Source organism: Cervus elaphus, chromosome 19 (assembly GCF_910594005.1).
Source record: "Cervus elaphus chromosome 19, mCerEla1.1, whole genome shotgun sequence".
NCBI lineage: Eukaryota > Metazoa > Chordata > Mammalia > Artiodactyla > Cervidae > Cervus > Cervus elaphus.
The window spans coordinates 28310945-28325569 of record NC_057833.1 but is presented as its reverse complement, the minus strand read 5'-3'; the positions used below and the strand labels follow the sequence as shown (position 1 = coordinate 28325569).

Genomic DNA, 14625 nt, shown 5'->3' with positions numbered 1-14625 from the left:
AACTCATGAGGTTATGTGTTGCCGATAATGTATAAGATGTTGTATGAGACACTTAGAGTTAAGATGGTTGAAATAAATCAAGATACTGTATTAATTATTTTGTACTTGCAGGTATACATAAAATTCAGATTGCAAGAAGTCATAGGGGGCTGATAGTCCATTATGGTCTAAATATTTATTGCCCTCCCCCCAATTCATATGCTGAAATACTAATCTCCAAAGTAACGGTATGAGGAGGTGGGGCCTTAAGGATGTGATTAGATCATGAGGATTCTCTTCTCATAATTGGGATTAGTGTCCTTATAAAAGAGACCTCACAGAGCTCCTTAGTCCTTTATATGAGATAAAACAAGAATTCTGCCACCTGGCAGAGGGCCTTTACTGACCATCAGTTCAGTTCAGTTCAGTTCAGTCACTCAGTCGTGTCCGACTCTTTGTGACCCCATGGACTTCAGCAAGCCAGGACTTCCTATACATCAACAACTCCCGGAGTTTACTCGAACTCATGTCCATTGAGTCGGTGATGCCATCCAACCATCTCATCTTCTGTCGTCCCCTTCTTCTGCCCTCAATCTTTCCTTGCATCAGGCTCTTTACAAATGAGTCAGCTCTTCACATCAGATGGCCAAAATATTGGAGTTTCAGCTTCAACATCAGTCTTTCCAATGAACACTCAGGATCTCCTTTAGGATGGACTGGATGGATGTCCTTGCAGTCCAAGGTATTCTCAAGAGTCTTCTCCAACACCACAGTTCAAAAGCATCAATTCTTTGGTGCAATTCTTTGGTTCTTTCTTTATAGTCCAACTCTCACATCCATACTTGACTACTAGAAAAAACATAGCCTTGACTAGACAGACTTTTGTTGACAAAGCAATGTCTCTGCTTTTTAATATGCTGTCTAGGTTGGTCATAACTTTCCTTTCAAGGAGTAAGCGTCTTTTAATTGCATGGCTGCAATCACCATCTGCAGTGATTTTGGAGCCCCCCAAAATAAAGTCTGACACTGTTTCCACTGTTTCCCCATCTATTTGCTATGAAGTGATGGGACCAGATGCTATGATCTTAGTTTTCTGAATGTTGAGCTTTAAGCCAACTTTTTCACTCTCCTCTTTCACTTTCATCAAGAGGCTCTTAGTTCTTCCTCACTTTCTGCCACAAGGGTGGTGCCATCTGCCTATCTGAGGTTATTGATATTTCTCCTGGCAATCTTGATTCCCGCTTGTGCTTCATCCAGCCCAGTGTTTCTCATGATGTTCTATGCATATAAGTTAAATAAGCAGGGTGGCAATATACAGCCTTGAGGAACTCCTTTCCTGATTTGGAACCAGTCTGTTGTTCCATGTCCAGTTCTAACTGTTGCTTCCTGACCTGCATACAGCTTTCTCAAGAGGCAGGTCAGGTACTCTGGTATTCCCATCTCTAAGAATTTTCCACAGTTTGTGGTGATCCACATAGTCAAAGTCTTTGGCATAGTCAATGAAGCAGAAATAAATATTTTTCTGAAACTTTCTTGCTTTTTCGATGATCCAACAGATGTTGGCAATTTGACCTCTGGTTTCTCTGCCTTTTCTAAAACCAAGTTGAAAATCTGGTTGTTCATGGTTTATGTATTGTTGAAGCCTGGTTTGGAAAATTTTGAACATTACTTTACTAGGGTGTGAGATGAGCGCAATTGTGCAATAGTTTGAGCATTATTTGACGTTACCTTTCTTAGGGATTGGAATAAAAACTGACCTTTTCCAGTCCTGTGGCCACTGCTGAGCTTTCCAAATTTGCTGGCATATTGAGTGCAGCACTTTCACAGCATCATCTTTTAGGATTTGAAATAGTTCAACTGGAATTCCAACACCTCCACTAGCTTTGTTTATAGTGATACTACCCAACCATGCTGGCACTCTAATCTTGAACTTCCAGCCTCCAGAACTTAAGAAATAAATTTCTGTTGTTTATAAGCCACTCAGTCTCTGATACTTTGTTATAGCAGCTGAAATTGTTATAGCAGCTAAGACACTACCTCAATGCTCTTGTAGTTATTAACATTGTAAGTATATTATGGAATTATTATTATCTACATATAAGTTTTATTTGAAAGCCTGAAGTAACTATAGCTAACTTGTCTAGAAAAAATATGTCTTAGGACAGGATATAAGTACTTATGAAGATGATAGATAGAAAAAAGCAAGATGGTAGATAGGTAAGTTTTTAAAATTTTATCATGGGAATGAGATTAAATCTAGTCTATACCAACAATGACCACACAGGGTAACAAATTTTATTTGAATTCTGTTAAAACTATTTATTAGGTCAATCCAGCAGTAGAACAAATTACTTTGGAATCTATCAATGGTGGGAAAGAAAGTTAGGATGATATAGTTGATAGACTCGGAAACCATACAGATGAGAAGCAAAACCAACATAATTAAAAGTCTCTATATGTTAAATAATTCCGTGATCAAGCATATTCTTCACTCCTTATTTTGAACAATACTATACTTTTTTTTTTAAGTTAATTCATTGTTTGCTCTAGCATACATGCATTTTTGGATTAGACCACGAATCAATCAGTAAGAGTTTACCTATCAAGGCTAATAGCTTATTTATCAAAACTTGTTTATGTTCCTCTCCTCATTTTGCTTGCCATTCTAAAACTAATTTTAGAAACTACCCAGTTCCGACCAGCACTCCACTTTTTAAGACCTGCCATAAAACCACACAACTGAGGCTTACAATAAACCATAAATGTTCTCTCCTAACCTCCCCTCCCCCCATTCTAAGAGACTACTAAGATTCTCTGTTATGGGTTGAATAACTCATATGTTGAAGTCCTAGCCTTTAGTACCTCAGAACATGGTCTGATTGGGAAATAAGTCATTGCATATATAATTAAATTAGAATGAGGTTATATTGGAGTAAAGTGGATCCCTACCACAATATGATTAGTGTCATTACATAAAAAAGGAAATTTAGAGACAAATTTGTAGACAGGGAGTGAGCCATGTGAACATGAAGGCAGAGATTGGAGCTATGTGTCTACAAGCCAAAGAAGTACAAAGAGTGCCCCAAAAGCACCAGAAGCTAGGCAACGGACTTGGAACCGATTCTCTGTCACAGACTTCAGAAGAAACTAACTCTGATAACACCTTGAACTGTCAAGACAATATATTTATGTTGTTTAAGTCACTCAATCTCTAATGCTTTATTATTCAGGCCTAGGAAACCAATAAACTCAGTAAAGGTGGTATTCTTCTTTACTACAATAAGTATAATACATTTAATTTTGTCTATCAATTGGGTTTTGTTTTGGTATTTTGGGCAGTCAATATAGAATCAGGTTAAAATTTTGATTTGCCATAGTTCTGTGGCATCTTAATCTCTAAAGGATTAGTTACAGAGGCTAAGAAATTTTGGAGATTTACATACTTCACAGAGATGTTGTGAACAGTCAAAGCCTGCTAATAGGAAACACTATGTTAATGGCATTGATGACATTGCTAAAAACAATACATATCATAATAATAATGATGAGAGTGGTAATGATGTGTTAGTGATTATGGTAGGATGCTGAACTAAAGAAAATCCAAAGACTCTATGATCCTCAGAGAAAGTGTACAATTTGCATGGAGATATCTTTGAATTGATTTTAGTGAAAGTATGACATGGAAAATTTGTGGCATTCATTGTCATTTAATAATTTAACTTGAAGTCCTTAAAAAGTTTTCCCCAAGAGTAGTTGTAAATAAACTTCTTAAATTAATTTTATCTTATTAGTATATTTAAGACTTCATAAATAGCACAAAATTAAAATACCTGCAAGCCTCAAACTGGATGATCCCATAAGAATATAAATTGGGAATTATAATTAATGAGGTTTTATTGAACTTTCAATTATTCAAAAGCAGAACATATTGATTTAAATCATCCATATATGTCTTATTCTCTAATATAACTCCCTTCTCTATCTTGTTCCTTCACCTGCCTCTTACATATGATTCATATCATTCTTTCTTTCTAGTGCATTTTTTAAATCATTTAAAAAAATATGCTTCTAACACTTACTATATGTCAAGTACTACACTAAATACAGAATATAGTCCTTAACCTCATGGAGTTTAATTTAATGGGATTTGAGTCCATAATAGATCAAACATCACTGTCTGAAAATATTAAGACACTACCATTCTTTTTCATGTATATATGAATGTAATAATCATCATTTATGAACAAGTTTTTGCATATCCTGACATAAAAAAGTAATGAAAAGATTTTTTAAAACAGGATATATTCATTGTGAAAGTTTTCCCTGCTATCACATTAACTGTGAGTGATGGCTGTTTGATAGTAGCTCCCGTCTGTTGATGAAGAGAGGGAAGTAAAACAGCCTTAACCATTTAGAGAGCACTTCTGTTTAGAAAAATTCATTGATAGACTGAAATGAAGAAGTAAACCAAGATATGCAAAACTTACTTGTGTAGGTATGGAGATCATAGTAAAAATACTACATAAGAAGGGATAGTGATAAGAAAAGGCTATCCAGGATCTCGTTTGAAATTCAGTTCTTCTCCCCAGTCTCTAACTTAAACGTCCTTTCTGTAACATTTAACAATATTCAACATACCTTCCTTCTTTCAACTCTTTTGCCTAAAGTCCATGATTTGACTCTGCTATTTCTCTATGTATAATTTTCTACCTATAACTGGATTCTCTTTTCATTTTTGAGCCTTTAATGTTTCTAGGTGGTCTGTACAGTCTTCTATTTTCACAGACTACCTAGGTGGTTTGGTCTACTTTTCTGGCTTCAACAACCAATCTCAGATTGATAGTTCCCAAAACTTTAGCTAAATTCTTGCTTTTAGCTCATCATTTTTTTCTGCAAGATCTTTCAGACACATCAACTCATAGTCCAAATCATGAGCATATGTTCCTCCACTGTCACCTTCATTTCTTATCTCGGATAATAGCATAATACCCACATTTTGCCCAAATGTGAAATTGTATGCTATACCCAATTCCAGTTTGTTTCACCCTTAGTACCTCAGAACTACACTAGCCACTTTCCTTCTAATCCATAGGTTTAGACAATTCTCTATAATTTCTTATTTGCTGCCATAATACAGTTACTTATTACTTCCACCCAAACTATGGCCCTTATTGTCTGTAGATGCAAGTCCAAATTCATTAGTATATTTCACAACCTACCTTCTTTCATCTTTAAACAAGTCTTTCTTTCCCTTAAGCTCATTTGCATGATTTCCATACAGCTGCTGGTTAAGTCACAGCAGTTGATTTATCCGACCTTAAATCTATCCTTACCTTTACTATCTCTGTCCCATTGTGCCATTTCTTCAGCCTGGAGTGTTTTTTCTTTCTTTTTCTTTATCTGTTTATCAGGCTTCTTTCTATAATTGTTTTTCTTGATCCTTGAAAACCCATCAGAATTCATATTTTTTCCTGTCATCTTTTCCTATCATTTTGTATTTGATTTTTACTTATCATTTATTATATTTTTGTTATAGTTCTGTTTTTATCACTATGACACAAACCTTTTAAGACTAGAGATTCTCTTCTTATTAAAATAGTCTAAAACTGTCAGGCAAACTTGAGTAATTAATCTCTCAGAAATTTCCTCTACAAAGTTGAAATGTAAATATATTTGCCCTCCTAATCCGAGAAAGTTTATGTCAGGATCAAGCAAAATAACAAATCATATAAATACTCAGTAAGGAGAAAAGGACTACACTAATACTGGATGGTTTTTTATTTTTATCATGCTTGCCAGGAATTGCTTTTCTATATAACCAAGAGTCAGGGTTTTGAAATTTAAACTACTAAAATTTTGCATTTGCATACTAAATAGCATCACTGACTCATTCCACATGAATTTGAGCAAACTCTGGGAGAGAGTGAAGGACAAAGGAGCCTGGTGTACTGCAGTCCATGGTGTTGCAAAGAATCGGACATGCTTTAGTGACTGAACAACGGCAACATACACACATTCCCTCCTTGTTGAGCCTCCCTCCCTGGCCCCACCCCAGCTCCTACCATCACAGAGCCCGGAGCCGAGCTCCCTCTGTTACACGGCAGGTTCCCGCTAGTTATCTATTTTACACCTGGTAGGATATGCCAATGTTACTCTCTTAACTCATCCCCCACCCTGCTTCTCCAGCAGTGTCCACAAGTTCATCCTCCTCGTCTGTGTCTCTATTTCTGTCATGCAAATAGGTTCAGCAGTAGCACTGAGATTTTTGCTGACATTAAACAAGATGCACAGCCCAATGCCTGGCACATGGTGAAACAAAAGAGCCATTCTTTCCAGCCTCTTCTCTCTTGATATTCTCATGACCAGATTTCCCTTTCTTGTTTCCTTCCCTTTATGAAGATAGTGAAGGACAAAGGAGCCTGGCATACTGTAGTCCATGGGGTCATGAGCTGGACATAAATTAATGACTCAACAACAACAACACCAAAACAACAAAAATGTGAAACTTCTCTTTTAAAGTCTACAGTTGCTAAAGTTTGAAAACCATTTCTGTAGGTGATAGGAAATCCCTGGAGGGTTTTGTAGAGAGTAAGTGATATTTTCTTTTTTTTTTTTTAATTATTTTTTATTTATTTATTTTTTTTATTAGTTGGAGGCTAATTACTTCACAACATTTCAGTGGGTTTTGTCATACATTGATATGAATCAGTCATAGATTTACACTTATTCACCATCCCGATCCCCCCTCCCACCTCCCTCTCCACCCGATTCCTCTGGGTCTTCCCAGTACACCAGGCCCGAGCACTTGTCTCATGCATCCAACCTGGGCTGGTGATCTGTTTCACCATAGATAGTATACATGCTGTTCTTTTGAAACATCCCACCCTCACATTCTCCCACAGAGTTCAAAAGTCTGTTCTGTATTTCTGTGTCTCTTTTTCTGTTTTGCATATAGGGTTATCGTTACCATCTTTCTAAATTCCATATATATGTGTTAGTATGCTGTAATGTTCTTTATCTTTCTGGCTTACTTCACTCTGTATAATGGGCTCCAGCTTCATCCATCTCATTAGAACTGATTCAAATGAATTCTTTTTAACGGCTGAGTAATATTCCATGGTGTATATGTACCACAGCTTCCTTATCCATTCATCTGCTGATGGGCATCTAGGTTGCTTCCATGTCCTGGCTATTATAAACAGTGCTGCGATGAACACTGGGGTGCACGTGCCTCTTTCAGATCTGGTTTCCTCAGTGTGTATGCCCAGGAGTGGGATTGCTGGGTCATATGGCAGTTCTATTTCCAGTTTTTTAAGGAATCTCCACACTGTTTTCCATAGTGGCTGTACTAGTTTGCATTCCCACCAACAGTGTAAGAGGGTTCCCTTTTCTCCACACCCTCTCCAGCATTTATTGCTTATAGACTTTTGGATAACAGCCATCCTGACTGGCGTGTAATGGTACCTCATTGTGGTTTTGATTTGCATTTCTCTAATAATGAGTGATGTTGAGCATCTTTTCATGTGTTTGTTAGCCATCTGTATGTCTTCTTTGGAGAAATATCTGTTTAGTTCTTTGGCCCATTTTTTGATTGGGTCATTTATTTTTCTGGAATTGAGCTTCAGGAGTTGCTTGTATATTTTTGAGATTAATCCTTTGTCTGTTGCTTCATTTGCTATTATTTTCTCCCAATCTGAAGGCTGTCTTTTCACCTTACTTACAGTTTCCTTTGTAGTGCAAAAGCTTTTAAGTTTCATTAGGTCCCATTTGTTTAGTTTTGCTTTTATTTCCAATATTCTGGGAGGTGGGTCATAGAGGATCTTGCTGTGATTTATGTCGGAGAGTGTTTTGCCTATGTTCTCCTCTAGGAGTTTTATAGTTTCTGGTCTTACATTTAGATCTTTAATCCATTTTGAGTTTATTTTTGTGAGAGTAAGTGATATTTTCAAGTGTGCATTCAGGATAGGGATACACTGATACATATGTGGGGGATACATTTAAGAGAGAAATTGTGGAAACAGGGAGTACAGACAGAAGGCTATTTCAGTAACAAACTGAGAAAGAGTCAGAGGTTAAGCCAGGACAGTGGAAAGAGAAATAGAGAGGAATAGATATGTTTGATAAATGTTTGAGATAAAATTGGTAATACTTTTCAGTTAATTGGATTAGAAACCTTAAAAAGGGGTCAAGATTGCAAGTATTTCTAGATTTGATAAAATGAGTGATAAACATTGGAGGTGATGTGTTTGTGGATATCCATATGATGTTACCCAGTAAACGAGTGATTGTATCATTCAAGACCAATTTGGTTCAAGATTAAATTGTGAACTAAAGATGATAATACTTTGAGAAGCATGTACATGGTAATTGAAATGTAAAGTGGACCACATGTAGCCTTAGAAGTATACTGAGTGTAGCCACAGATATCTGAATGACAATTGACATTGATTATCAGTGGCATCTCTGAATGACATTGATATTTAAGTGGTGGAAGAATAAAAAGACGACCCATGAAGACATTATAGATGGAATCATCAGAGAAATGTAAAGATAACCATGTGAGTGTGAGTTCATGGGAGTCAAAAAGATAAAGACTGCTTAGGAAGTAACAATCTATTATCAATGCTTCAAAGGAAGTGAAGAAATACAATTAGATAAAAATTATTAATTGGAAATAGAATTTCAGAGACTCCTGGTGTTCTTTGGTGGTGGTGGCAGGGTGGGTTTCTCTGTGGATTCATGAATACAGGAGACAATGCAATCAGTTGAGAGAATAAATTTCAGAAGAAAAAAGAGGAATTATCAGTTATGAACTAACTACATTATTCTCTCTGGAAAATAAAATTAGGCTGGAAAGTTGGAAAAACTGACCAGTAACTCTAGAGAGTAAACAAATCAAGGAAGAGTGTATTTGTTGTGTTTTAGACATGACTAAGGTGGATATATTTTTAATTTAAGAGAAAGCATGCAGAAGATAGAGATTTTTTAAAATGCCAGAAAATTTTGGGGAAATAAACAGATCACAGTCTTAAAGGAAAGGAATTCAAAGCTCCCTAAAATTACCCAGAAATTAGAATTGTTAGTATATAGCCATTGATTAAAAAAAAGATGAAACGAGGGCAGGTTATATATATATAGTGGAAGACAATGTTAGCATGCAGACAGAGGTGAAGAAAATTAAAAAAAAAACAAACTCAAATTTTATGTATAATTCAATTTTAACCTGAATTGAATTGACTAAATTTTAACTCACTACCATGCCAAAATATACCCTCTGCATTTTTATCCAGAAATAGCCATTTAAAATATTTAGTCCATGTAGATTTAGTGGGTGTTGAACTAGACAAAATCATTGTGCACACACTTTAAAATATATATATATATATATATAGTTGGCAGTTAATAAGCATGACCTGGAATGAAAAAGATAGAATCAGCACTTTCTGTATAGAAGCACCCTATACATAACCACCTAATTTAATCCACATACTTACCTTTAAGGTAGAAACTAGTGTTACTCTCTCTTTACCAGTGGAATGGACAACCAGTGCACTTCAGACATTAGCACAAGATTGTACCATACATAAATGGTAGAGCTAGATTTGAACCCATGTTTCCTTGACTCCGTAGCCCACACTTCCATTCCTATGTCACACACTTCCTCCTCATTGCCAAAGTTCTTCCAGTCTAAGGTTCTGTGCGTTTGCACTTAAGTAAGAAAAGTTGTTTCCCTCACTTCTTGTTCCAATTTACTCCAAGTTCTAGTCTACTCTGTAAGCAGCATAAACACTATGCACAGTTTAAAGGATATAATCAAAGACTCCCTGCTTAAACTAAATAAAGTTGATTCTAAAAAGTCCTATGTGCACCTTACTCATTGCAATATTCTCTTTTCTGCAATCAGAGAATATACACATCAATACTTAAATTTAATATATGAAATTAAAACACTTGCTAGCTTTGAATGGCACTGACATTTAAACATTCATAACATGCTGGGCTGACAAAAAAGGTAATTAGAGCCATAATTTTTGAAATATAGCATTCACATCACTATTCAAAGTAAAACAGACCTGAGATAATGCAGAGTCTAAATAGAAGTGTAACAATCCAAAGGTCAAACATGGAATATCGGGACACTATTTTTTTAATTCATTTTTTTTTTTCATTTCAATTATTTTTTCAAGTCCTTAGATGGTCCATAGCATTGGCTTTATTGAAAATATTCAAGGCACCTTCATAGTTCTATTCATATTGATTTAGCATCCTAATTTGAGACTTGAATCAGACATTAGCAATCTTAATTCAACCCAAATATAAAAAGCGAAACTTGGAAAATTCAAGTGATTAAATAATTTTTACAAAGTCACAAAATATCTATTACAAAACCAACACTAAATTTGGCTCTGTGTGTTTTGTAAACATTTTGCTTTGCTTGAAAAGTACTTTTGAATGGGGATGATAATTGTAACACGAGTCTTAAAATGTGAAATTTTTCATTTAATTCATATTTATTTTTGAAGTTCTTATATGTCAACAAAATACTTTTATGGGACCTGGTTTTCATATTTTAGACTTTCTTCAAGCTCACCTGCTTTACATATTTTGCCTCCTTTCCTCTCTTAATCATTAAATGTGTGCCTATCTTACCTATTAATTAATACATACTATGAATCATGCACAAGCTGGAATCAAGATTGCTGGGATAAATATCAATAACCTCAGATATGCAGATGACACCACCCTTATGGCAGAGAGTGAAGAGGAACTAAAAAGCCTCTTGATGAAAGCGAAAGAGGAGAGTGAAAAAGTTGGCTTAAAGCGCAACATTCAGAAAACTAAGGTCATGGCATCTGGTCCCATCACCTCATGGGAAATAGATGGGGAGAAAGTGGAAACAGTGGCAGACTTTATTTTTTTGAGCTCCAAAATCACTGCAGATGGTGATTGCAGCCATGAAATTAAAAGACGCTTACTTCTTGGAAGGAAAGTTATGACCAACCTAAATAGCATATTGAAAAGCAGAGACATTACTTTGCCAACAAAGGTCCATCTGGTCCAGGCTATGGTTTTTCCAGTGGTCATGTATGGATATGAGAGTTGGACTGTGAAGAAAGTTGAGTGCTGAAAAATTGATGCTTTTGAACTGTGGTGTTGGAGAAGACTCTTGAAATTCCCTTGGACTACAAGGAGATCCAACCAGTCCATCCTAAAGGAGATCAGTCCTGGGTGTTCATTGGAAGGACTGATGCTGAAGCTGAAACTCCAATACTTTGGCCACCTCATGCGAAGAGTTGACTCATTGAAAAAGACCCTGATGCTGGGAAAGATTGAGGACAGGAGGAGAAGGGGACGACAGAGGATGAGATGGCTGGATGGCATCACCAACTCAATGGGCATGAGTTTGAGTAAACTCCGGGAGTTGGTGATGGACAGGGAGGCCTGGTGTGCTGTGATTCATGGGATCTCAAAGAGTCGGACATGACTGAGCGACTGAACTGACTGATTGACTGATGAATCGTTAATTAAATAGTCTGTGCTTACATTTTATTTGGTTTTGTTATTCACATCATACCTGAAGGCAGGGAACGCTAAGCTACAGCAACAAAGAGCCAAATAATAAAAGGTGCTCCAAGCAGAGTATTTCACAAATTAAGGCACTGTTATTATAAATACCTTAGATAATATCTTGATGCTAAATAATATGTTGATGATAAATAGTTAAGAATTAAAGCTAAGTGCATGTGGTAGTGGTTATTTAGTCACTAAGACGCCTCTGACTCTTGCAACCCCATGGAATACAGCCCACCAGGCTCCTCTGTCCATGGGATTTCCCAGGCAAGAATACTGGAGTGGGTTGACATTTCCTAAGTGTATGGAGAGGGAAAACTATTTTCTTAATAAACATTAATTATTCCATTTGGTAAAACAAAATGGTGTTTGCTGCTTCCAGATCTGTGCTGTCATTATGGATAGAAGAACATGTGACAATCCCACATTAAGAGCAGGCTCATTGGGAAGAATACTGCAAAGGTTGTATTAAAAAGTTAATGAGAAATAACTAGATCCAAAGTATGATTTATCAGCCCTGCAATGTCTAGGATCTCTATGAAGAGTTGCCATTAACTCTATGAGAGGCTACCCTGGTAGCTCAGCATTAAGGAATCCTGCAGCCAATGCCAGAGATATGAGTTCAGTCCCCGGGTTGGCAAGATCTCCTGCAGAAGGAAATAGCAACCCATTCCAGTATTCTTGCCTGGGAAATCCCATGGTCTAATAGGCTACTGTCCATGGGGTCGCAAAGGGTTGGACAGACTTAGTGACCAAACAACAACACATTAACTCTATAAATGAGTTATAAGAAATAACTTATCTCTTTTTACATCCTATCCCTAAACTTCCATTAGAATTCTTTTGTTTCTTGTTTATCTTCAGCAAAGTAAGAGGGAGGAGCAATCAACTTGCTGATACTTGCTATCACTCCGCAGAGGCACCAATGCAGCATAGTTTCACAGTAGGAAGGAAAAATTATATATTATTATATATTGTTGTATTTTCTATTCACTTCTAGTCAAGAGTTCTCTGCTCTGATGCCCTATTGCACATACTTTCAAAAAATAAATATAATACAATATCAGTTTATAAAACAGAAAGATGTCTGAAAAATCAGCAGCAGGCTCTTCACTGTCCGTATCTATAATTAGTGACTTTTGCATCCTGGGTTCATTCCCTGAGACTTTTATAGGTGATTCCTTTCTCGCCTCTTCTAGCTTTTGGATTGTGGCTACATAACTCAATATTTCTGCCTCTCATCTTTATGTGACCTTGACCTCTGTGTGTCTTCTCTTTTGTCTGTGGTAGAGATACTCGCCATTGGATTGAGAGCTCAACCAGATAATTCAAGATGATTTTATATCAATCCCATAGTTCAGTTGCATCTGCACAGACTCTTTTCTTCATAAATGGTCACATTCACAGGTCCTAGGTACATATGGTTTTGAGGACCACTTCACCATATTACTATTGCTATCCTCTTGTCTTCAATGGGAGTTCTATACTGAAGCAATGGATAGTGTTTCTAACACAAGAACTCAAGGTTTCCATTCTAATTCAGACTTCATTCTTGCTCCTCCTCTTTTCAAGAACAACCATAAAATTGAAGGATTTATACATCTGTGAAATAACTTCAGGTGAGGCACACACTGAAACTGTTCTAATTTAGTGGTCATAAATTAGCTACAAATTAAATGAGTTATCTGGTTAGGAAGGTGTTTATATAGATACGTAGGTGTGTGTGAGCTCTCAGTCACTAAGTCATATATGACTTTGCAGCCTCCTGGACTGTAGCCCTCCAGTCTCCTCTATCCATGGGATTTCCCAGGCAAGAATACTGGAATGAGTGGTCAATTCCTCGATCTCCCGATCCAGGGATCAAACTTGTGTCTCCTCCTATGGCAGGCAGATTCTTTACCACTGAGACACCTGGGAAGCCCTTATACAGATACACAATTGTCAAACCATATTTTAAGTGTGCATTTTATTTTGTATAAATTTTATCTTAAAGGAAAGCAGCCTACATAGATAAGGGACATTTTTATCATCTTAAAGAAAGAAATGTTTTCTTGCCTTTCTTCTAGTAAATTGTGAAATATTATAAAATTGCTCATAATATCATCTTTTAATCATTTTAATAGGGTCTGAGGTTATGTCTCTTCTTTAATCCATCATGCTGCTAATTTTTGTATCATTTCTTGATATTTATAATCATTTAAAATCCTTTGCAATCATTTAAAATTCTGACTGTTGTCATCTTACCTCTATTATTTCTTAAAAATATATTCTACATTTTAAAGTTTTCTGCTGCTTGAACACACTTTTAAAAAAAATATGTAGCCACAGTTATTTAAGATCAGAAAAGTGGTGTTATCACTACCCTTATCTTATAAATAAGTACTGAGATTCAGAGAAGTTACCTATCTAGATTCTGCTTGTGAGTGGTACAACCTAGATTGGAGTTCAGATCTTCATCTTCAGTCTGCTACTACTACATTTCATACCCCTGCATTTCAAATGCCCATGTCAAGGTAGACTAGCAATCAGCCTTAGATATTAAAGAAGATACTATAGAAATTGCAAGGCAAAAATAAGAAGTGTTTGGTTTAGTATAAAACTAAATTGAATAGAGATAATTTAAGGTTTAAAAATTCATGATAAAATTCTACACATAAATCACCTACTGTTGAACTGTTTTATAGTACTTGTTGAGTGAACAGAGCCACAGACAATCTCCTTTACTTAGTTTTCTTGTCTCTACCCTTTCCAAGGCTAAGCTAAATGAATATTTTATATATATGGCTTTTATTAGTGACATGAATTAAGTATTTCCTAGTATCCATAGAAAAGGGAGGTAAAGGTCATGTATAGTTTCAAAAATAACATTTTATGAATTCAAAAATTGTTACTGAATAATACCAGAAAATTTCAAGGAGTTACAGAACAAACATGTTTATACACCATATTTTCATCTTTAATTCTCCTGAAACTGAAACTTAAAATAAAATCTTAAAGCTTTAAGTGTGTAAGAGGAATATTAAAACAAAGCCTATCTAGAGAACTGTGAATTCAATAATGGTGATTTTGGTAGTA

The 14625-nt window shown here is 36.0% G+C and overlaps 1 protein-coding gene across 8 annotated transcripts in view; it reads right to left on the bottom strand.

The window, feature by feature from the left end:
• The window catches only part of NAALADL2 (N-acetylated alpha-linked acidic dipeptidase like 2), a 1495786-nt gene that overhangs the window by 235895 nt on the left and 1245266 nt on the right, over window positions 1-14625 (bottom strand). The gene's annotated exons all lie outside the window — the stretch shown is intronic.